The sequence below is a fragment of the Salvia hispanica genome, chromosome 2 (assembly GCF_023119035.1).
Source record: "Salvia hispanica cultivar TCC Black 2014 chromosome 2, UniMelb_Shisp_WGS_1.0, whole genome shotgun sequence".
Classification (NCBI taxonomy): domain Eukaryota; kingdom Viridiplantae; phylum Streptophyta; class Magnoliopsida; order Lamiales; family Lamiaceae; genus Salvia; species Salvia hispanica.
In genome coordinates this window covers 1,195,833-1,206,073 of record NC_062966.1, presented here as the reverse complement: position 1 = coordinate 1,206,073, position 10,241 = coordinate 1,195,833, and positions in this window count along the sequence as shown.

The window sequence follows — 10,241 nt, the reverse complement described above, 5'->3', positions numbered from 1 at the left end:
CTCCTAGCTTTGTCTTGCTAGAGAGTTTTGGGTCTGAGAATGTTATCTCGTTCTAGTTCATATTATTAATCTACATTTTTGTGTTCATATGTTATACGAGTTCATAATATTAATTTACATTTTTGTGTTCATATATTATACGAGTTGTGTCCGTGTCTAAGGTTTCAAGTAGCTCATGGCTATTCATGTTCCTTAAATATTGGCTAATGTCTAACAATAAGAAAAGCATTTAATTTCCAACAAAAAAATACTTCAACTGCCCAAATAGTGCTTAGTGTTGTTCCGAATGCACCACCTTCAACAAGTGCCAACACAGACAACGTGGTCAACACCGCCACCACAACCACCCGTGCTCTCAACCCCATCACTCGCTGAAGCAGCCGAGGGAATTATGCAGCAGAGGCGCGCAAACACTGCCCTTATCCGCACAGATAAGGAAGTGAAGATTGCCCATTACAGACAATTCAAATTATGCTTAAATTAAAGCCAGTTCAAAGTATTTAACTTTTCAAGCCAACTTAGAAAAATCATTTTCATGCAATTATTATCATATATACTCGTTTTCAAGAAAAAACTGAATCAGCCAGCAAAATGAGAAATATGACCAATTTATGCTAACATTATAAATAAATCCTTCCTAATCACATTTTACATTCACACATAGCACAAGTAACCAAATACTGCAACATCCAAAGCAATGTGTCTTGGTCTGTTTGTTCAACATATGAGTCCTCGTCCCCCATTACATACACCAATTTTATATAAAACTGTCTTTAATTAACATGTTTTCAATGTTTATAATCTTTTATTACTCAATTATTTTTAATATAATGTATATCAAATTAAAGTTATAGCTTTTATGAGTAAATAGAATATTTATATTTTGAAATAAATGAAATTAAGAAAAACGGAAAATAGCAAGAGATGAGAGGGGAAATGGGGGAAGACAGAAGGAATCAGAGAGAAAATAAAATATAAAGATTAAAATGACAAAAAAATCATAAAATAAAAGAGTAAAATGGTGCCAAATTAGTGCAAAAATAGTACTCCCTCCGTCCCAAGATAAGTGACCTACTTCTTTTGGGCACGGGATTTAAGGAATTGTATTTAAATAAGTTAAAGTGGAGAGAGTAAAGTATGAGAGAGGAGAGAGAATAAAGTAGGTGGAGAATAAAGTAAGAGTGATGACTTTTTACTAAAAATGGAAATAGGTCACTTATAGTGGGACACCCCAAAAAGGAATACAAGTCACTTATCTTGGGACGGAGGGAGTACGAAATAAGAATAAAAAATAGTGCGAAAATAGTGCAAATAGTGCAAAATGGGGCAAAATAGTGCGAAAATAGTGCAAAAGCACGATAGATAGAAACATTCCTAGATGAAGATAAATATAAAACTAAGCCCCAAATTAACATTAAACTAAAAGAGAGAAGAGTCTTTTGATGCCGGCATAGTTAAACCTGATCTGATCAGTAGTAAGGATATGATTCTTTATATTTACCTACAAACTCCGACAACAGATCTCGCAAGTCCTTTCCGTCCCAAGTATACTCCCAAGTCACTACATCACGTCATCACCGCCATCTAACATGCCGGAATCGTGATTTAGTTCATCCAACGTCCCATAATTCACCACTTTCACCATGTGTCCTGCTTTCGGGATTTTCGAGTCACACATCCAAGCAATTGTCTGATTCAATGAGGCTAGTCACACAAATAGCCTCCCCACTTTCTTGTGATTCGTGATGGTGACACTCGCAAGCGAAGGGTTACATTTGATGAGCAAACATAGCACAAGTAACCAAATACTGCAACATCTAAAGAGAAACAATGTGTTTTTGCGCATTCCTTCGTCTGCTGGTGCAACGTCGCCATCGGATGAAGACTCATCAGATGAAGATGAAGAAGCCTGCCCGGGAACATAAGCTGGTAGTTCCAGAAAAAGTTCCACCAAGGCTCCACCATTGCTGAATTTCACCCTCACTTTCCAATGCGAGGAACTGCAGATGCTACGAGGACATGTCAAGTCCATCGAAATAGATCTGAGTTCCTTGAAGTTCTGAAGGAATGAGAAGAACCCCAACTCCTTAATCGGCGATGACTTGATGAATTCAATCATTTCTTCACTGGTAAAGCCTGCCAGCTTAGGGAGAAATTCACAGATTTCATCCGCTGATTCAGTAGAGCGTAGTGTACTTGGAAGAGTCAAATGAACAGATCTCAATTCATAAATAGCCAAAGCAAAACGCTTCGAGACAAGGGAGTATCTACACAGATGCTTTAGGTCTTCAATCCGGCTTAATATCAACAAGAGTAGTTTTCCTTCTTCCATTTTCGCTTGTTTCATTTTTTTCAAGGTCAAAATCCTAACAATCTAACATGTCATAAATACATACCCATGTAATGTAAGGACTTAGGCAATAATACATTAGACAACGCGAATCGTGCATGAATTGTGCATAAATTACAAACTATACAAGACATTCCAGACATGAATTCCTTACAGTCAAATAAACTTCCCAAACCATAAAAATAAGTTCAAGACACAGACAATCCTCGACACGACTCCATGATAGCAAGATCTAAACAAGATAGTATCAAACATGAATACGGAGATAAGAGATTATGACAAGGCACGAAATGGATAACACAAAACATGAAAAGTTGATATAAATTTAAATGCGAAATTGCCAGATCTAACTAAGATGCAGGTTAACAATACTAATATTGCATAGATCTATTATTACAGTCGAGTGCAATAAATTAATACTGAGAATTTAAAAAAACCTCTCGGTAAGAAGTGAACAAAATCTCCGATTACAAGATCCCACACTTGGACGCTTCTATCCAAAAGAAGAAACCATAAAATAGGATGCCCAGTTATTTCGATACGAAGATCAAACAAACTAAGCTTAATCGAAAGAAATGGAATGAAGAACATGGGGGAAATGTTTACCTCTTCTGCGGCTATGTAAAAACAATAGAAGCAGGGGCGGCGAAAAACCTATATTTCGTTACAAAATTTGGAACGCTTTAAGCATATTTATATAAGAATCGAAGGTCATTCTCATATTGTCTTCCATTAAAACATGACTGGTTCATATATAGTTTAGAAATATGCATTTAATCATTTTTGCCAATTAATTCAGCCAACCAGCCAGCCTTTTCCACTAACACAAGATTCTTTAACCCGGAATGACAACATTACTTTTTACAATAGTAGAATTATGGAGGCAGATATTTAGGCCTGTCACATAGTGAGTGTCTGGTCGACCCGAAAAGGCCAAACTCGGCCACACACTGACAATGAAACCCAAGACACAAACTAGAAATGCAGCACTTTCTCAAATCCAACACTCCTGAGTGAGAAAACGCGCTCTGCATCTTAAAGTGACCAAGTTCTTGAGCAGTTCTAGTCTTGTTGGAGTAGTAGATGAGCTTCTAAACAGACATATCACAATCAATATCAAAATTCCAACCAAAATCAAGAATACATAAAGGGGTGTTCGGTTTGCAAGTTAGTACCTGGGCTTGACATACCATGCGTGCCTAGTATAACCGAACACACAGACCACACGATATAAAGACCTTCTACACGAATACGATTGGATAACGACAAAACACAAATGTAGACATACATCATGAACTAGAGCAATATTATAGACAACATCCAAAATATATATGCTACATATAGTGTGTATGTCGGGATCGACACAATAAGATCGAACACGAACACTACATGACAAAGAAACCTTAGAACTCGAACATTACATGAAAACAAACTTTAGATTCCGAACACTACAAAGCAAACAAACCTTCGAACCCGAACACACAAATGTAGACTAATATTATGAACTAAAACGAGATCACATTCTCGAATCCAAAATTCTTGAGTGAGAAAAGTCTAGGAGTGAAAATCAGGGCGTTAAGGAAAAATGCAGATCTGTCCCTTAACATACCGACTTGTTGAAAAGTTCTTGTCTTGTTGGAGTAGTAGATAAGATAATATTCGTCCAGCAACATTAAAATATCACCATCTTTAAAATGTTTAATTTGGATAACACAGTCATAATCCAAATCCAAATCCAAATCAAAATCAAAACCAATAGTACTCAACTTGTACTCTATGGCCCAAGAATCCTCGACTTGGTATTCCTTCATCATCCAGATGACAATTTCATTTTCTTGTGTGTACCAATAACACAGTCCCTTAAAACACACAAATACCAATCTCGATATGAATTATTTGGGACGGAGTAAGTAATAAAGTAAGAAAGAGGTAAAAAAAAGTAATTAAAATATTATTAGTGAAAAATGAGTTACATCTCACTAGAGAGAAAAGATTTTCCGATATTAGAAAATACATATTCTTGCGGAACGGACTAAAAAGGAAATAGTGTATATTCTTACGGGACGGAGGTAGTATTATCTTTTATGTGCACGAGCATTCTGAAATCGGACTTATCAAATTACTTTCATCTTTTTATATTAGAAAAAAGTATCATCTAAATAATGACTTTTGATTGACTTCTGATTTATTCCATAATTTATAAAATTATCTTATTACATAATAACTTTTGCACATCTCTTAATGTTCTAATATAATTAAAATTTTTAATGAAATTTGTTATTTAAATCATGATTTTTGATTAACTTTGGATATATTTAACATCATTCGATATTATAATGGTTGATTTTAGATAAAAAAAATTTCATTTTTGAATAATGTTTTATATACCTTTCTAGGGCACAGGGCTTAGGGGGAAATTATGACTATCAAAATGTGTCTCTTTCCATTTATAGGCCGCACCCCACCATTAGGAAAGCCCGATATACCGAGCCTGACGGACCTAGCACTGGATTTCACCGAAATTACGGCGGCTCATCATCTGACACAGCAAAAGCTCAAAAGCACGCGCGCGCGCACACACACACACACACACACACACAAATTCTTATAGTACATTTATTATTTGTAGTAAAGTTACAATTATTTTATTTTGATAAATAGGCGGCGGAAAAAGGTGTTCCTATCAGTGACTGTGCATATGAAACATTCATGGTATACCACAATAAAAATAGCGAATTCACATATAAGAAGATTGCGGATATAGACGTAAGTTAAGTATATTATAATTAGGTATGTATATTATATATTTCACTTATTATGCGTATAACATTTATTATCATTCACATTAACTAGGCGAGAGTTAAAGAAATTGCTGCCACCCAAGGTGAAGATGCCAATATGAATGAGATCTTCATCAATGAGGTTATGAGAGGTCGTCATGAAAAGAAGAGGGATGGATGGAACGGGAGACCTTGGACCAAACCTCGTGGATAGTTTTTCTGCGCACACTACAACAGGGATGAGCCAACAAGTAGACCGTCAGTGGATATTTGAGATGGAACAGAAATTCAATGCAGAGCACAAGATGCGAATGAAACTAGAAGAAGAAGTGAAGTTGTTAAAAGAAAGGATGGATCAGTCGAGTCACTCTACTTCTAGCTGTGATGATTCTATAGAATTAGGAGATTGACATTTGCTTTTTAATTTATAGTCTATTACAATTTAAGCTTATCATACTTCTTGTTTGTTTTTTTTTGGAAAAATACATTATACTTTATCAATTACTATTTTTTCTCTAAATTTATGTTCTTTATTTGATAATTTGTTGGTTTGTTGTAAGCTTTGTTTTAACGGGATAAGCAAATGAATAATGAAAACAATAATGTGTAACTTGAACTTAGTAGCAGAATACCAATTGGTGATTTTTAAAAAAATTATCACATCAGAGTCGAATTGAGCTTGCTGCTAATTCGCTGCTAATAAATAGTAGCGAACTGATTATGTTACTAAAGTTTTCGATTCATGCTAACTTTAGGGAGGAAAAAGTGTGCTGCTAATCCATTGCTAACAATTGTAATGGACTAAGTTTGTTGCTAATATTTTCGATCCCTTTATTGATGCCAATAATTTAGGAGCGGATTTGGTGCTTTGTTAATTAGTTGCTAACAGTTAGTAACGGACTAACTTTGTTGCTAAATTTTTCGATCCCTTTTTGATGCCAATAATTTAGGAGTGGATTTGGTGCATTGCTAATTTGTTGCTAACAGTTTGTAACGGACTAAGTTTGTTGCTAATTTTTTTGATCCCTTTTTTGATGCCAATAACTTAGGAGCAAATTTGGTGCGCTGCTAATTCGTTGCTAACAATTTGTAACAGATTAAGTTTGTTGCTAATATTTTCGATCCCTTTTTGATTCCAACAAGTTACGAGCAAATTTGGTGCACTCCTAATTCGTTGCTAACAATTTGTAACAGACTAAGTTTGTTGCTAACATTTTCGATCCCTTTTTTATGCCAACAATTTAGGAACAAATTTGGTACATTGCTAATTCGTTGCTAACAATTTGCAACATACTAAGTTTGTTGCTAAATTTTTCGATCCCCTTTTGATGCCAACAATTATCAAAAGACAAATTCTGCTACTAATCCGTTACTAAACCATTAGTAGCACAATTTTGATAGTTGCTAAATTTTAGCAACAAGGAATTTACAAGCAGTGTAGATATGTTGCTAATCCGCTGCTAACCCATTTTACTAGCGGAATTATGAGAATTAGCAACACAATTTTTTGCTAGTAAACCTGCAGTTTTTTGTAGTGACGGATAAGAAGAAATTAGTGCACATCGGGTTTACTTGATAAGGCCAAAGCGAACACTACACAACAAAGAAACCTTAGAGCCCGATCACTACACATCTAAGAAACTCTACACAAAAATGTAGAACTAAATCAGGATCACCTTTTCAATTCCAAAACTCTAGAGTGAGAAAAGGCTAGGAGTGAAAATCTTGACATCGGTAGAGTAAACCATCCCATCACTATCATTGAAGATATTGACTTCCTGAGTAGTTCTTGTCTTGTTGGATTGGTAGACGAGTCCATTTTCCAACAAGATCAAAACGTTACCATCTTTGAAAATTTTAATGGGAGTTTGACCTAATGAAAGGAAAACGCTTCTCTCTGTTTATAAGGTACTATAATCAGCTCAATACATCTCCGACATCAACAAGAATGATGAAGTTCACCGTTTCCCGTGTTTCCCGGAGATAGGCTACCAGAGTCTGGCTAACTGGCTGTCTTCAGTGAAGAGCACGAAGAGGGCAATAAACAAAAGTCCCAAGTTCTAATAAAAAACATTTAATAGTCCAAATAAAAGAGGCATTCGAGTTTGATGACAAACACTAGTAACACATTACAGATGCATCTACAATGGTTTATAGAAATTCAACCCATTGACAAGAATTGAAATACATAATAACCGAAGAATTCATTAAATTAGCACATGATTCACACCTAATACATGTTATAGGGCATGGTAACAATTTAGCTATTCATTATACAACAAAATACACCCATGCATTGTCAACACGTATATATGGCGACTTGGTCGACAAAATGCACTGCACGATAAAAAAATCTTTGACGACACGACCATACAACAACAAAACACATAGGTAGACAAACATTATGAACAAGAACGAGATCACATTCTCTACTCCAAAATTCTTGAGTGAGAAAAGGCTAGGAGTGTAAATCATGGCAAAGGCAACGTCATCCTCTGAATCTCCATACGTAAGCATACTGAGTTGTTGAATAGTTCTCATCTTGTTGGAGAAGCAGACGTCGCTATTCTCAAACATAAACATCAAAACATCGCCATTTTTGAAAAGTTTGATGGGACAAATATCCATAAGATTCCAATAATCAAAACTAAAACCATAAACCAAAACCAGAAATCAATACTAAACTCGTACACCATGGTCCAAGATTCCTTGACTCGGTATTCCTTCATCAACCAGATGACAACTTTATCGCCCAATTTGTAAGACAAACAAAGGCAGTCCCTCAAAACATCCAACTTCACATCCACAACAAGTCTAAGTTCAGCAAATCCATCTTCGGCAGGAGCAGAGAAGATGCTAAAACATTTTGTTTCGAGGTCAAAAGCACAAATCCATAAGACATGAGCGGAATCAAATAATGTCCAATGGGGGTTTCCCTTGCATACAATGTAAGCATTGAAACAGAATGCAAAACCAGACGCGGCGCCAGCCACAGCGAGGAGTGTGAGGGAAGTTGCATTTAGAGGGAAATACTTCGATGGAAACCAGCGCTGCTTCTTCCATAGTCCTCGGAGAGTGTCGGCGGCGACGTAGGTGCCAATCCACATCATCGGCGCCTCGAGGAGCCTCTCGATCGTTTCGTCCTTGTCCGCCGCCTGAGCGGTTGCTTCCATTGATAAATTTGAATAATTTAATTCTTTGAGAAAAATGTAAACAGATTTGGGGAAATAAGTAATGTTGAGGGGAAATAATCTATAAGTAAAATTGAAGAGGCAAAGAAATTAGCATTTTATCAAACAGTTCTCATGCATCAAATAAATGTTTGGAAATATTTAGGAATAACATCTTGCCAGGAAAAACGTTGATCACCTTTTGTGTACAACATTTTGGGCTGGAACAAATAGCATATCACTTCGACCTTTTATCGAACAGTTTCCAAATGGTAAAAATACATATGAATATTTATTCATGTTTCGAACACTAAGGGGAAATTTCTTATTTTTCAATTTATACTACAAACCAAAAAGTAATCCAGTGGCATTAAAATCAAACAGATTGCGCACAGGTTTTAATTCGAACAAGAGAAATTAGTAGTTGAGGCATTTCCTCAAACAGTTGGTGTGCTTGAAGATACAAGCATATTACAGGCTTCGATTCCATTTTGACTCAACATCGAACAGACTCAAAATCATGATGTTATGCGGAATTCCGCCAAACATCATATGTACAAGCCAGATAATTGTAAACCAAACAAAAAATGCAAGGTTTAGTGGAAAAGAATGCATGCTAATAAAACTTCAACTATCATGACTGAAATCCTCAATCCAAAATTAATGTTCTCTCTTTGGTCACACAGTTGGTTAACTAACCTCCTTATCTCTCCAGAATGCTTATCTAGCAGTTTACAAGCAATATTTGTAGCTTCAAGATCTAGCTCGATTATCGATGAATACAAACGGCTCCAAACGATGAAAATGGCTCAATGTAGTTAAGCAACAAAAAACGGTTATAACTAACTTTATTCACCGACTAGTTGTAGAAGATTGCTCAGCCAAATACTAACAAGTAATAACCGAAATATACACATAGGTGGTGTTCAGTTTCCTAGATAAAATAGTACCAAGATACAATCTATGATTGAGTTGTGAGATTATTTTAGTTATAATTCATTTAAGATTGAATTGTGGGATTGAATCTCATGAACCAAACACATTACAAATTTAATTCAAAATATAATCTTGCAAATCGAACGCCTTTTTAAAGTACAACTTCAGTGAGGTCGATTCCATTATGATAATTTAATGTCAATAAGGTGACCACTATAAAAATTATTGTGATGTATTCCCCTTCCTTTATGTCATATTATTTCATTTTAGACCGTACAATTATAGCTAGTCTTTTCATTTTTTATACAATACAATACATTTATTTTCCTTTACTATTGTTGGAGTCTATGCCTTTATAGATTACTAGCCATTTTAATTTCAAAATTTTATAAATTTATAGAATAGAAATTGTTCATAAGATGTATTCCCAAAGGGGTTAACCGATAGGCGGGCCAGGGACCTATATAATTACTCCCTCCGTCCCCGATTAAGAGTCACACTTTTCTATTTTGATCCGTCCCCAATTAAGAGTCACACTTTATTTTTACCATAAATAGTAAGTAGGTCACACATTCCATTAACTCAATCCACTCACATTTTATTATAAAATCAATATAAAAAATGGGTCCCACATTCCACTAACTTTTTTAATCAACTTTTCTTTATATTTTTTAAAACCCGTGTCCAGTCAAAGTGTGACTCCTAATCGAGGACGGAGGGAGTATTTTATTTTGAAAATTAAATGATTTTTGTAACAGCCCTTCTTCCTAGGGTACAACAAATGCGACGACTGCTACCAAAACAGACTTTAAGAATTCAACATAGGCTAGGGTTTCATTTAAAGAGTTTGACCAAAGTATTTAAAGGTATTATCAGAGCATTAAAACAACAACTTAACTTAGAAGCTTAAATAAGAAAAGGAATGTATCATAAATTACGATAAAAAATCTCAGGAGTATGACATAGTTTCCAAGATAAAAACCACAAGATAGTCTAAGGCCTCTA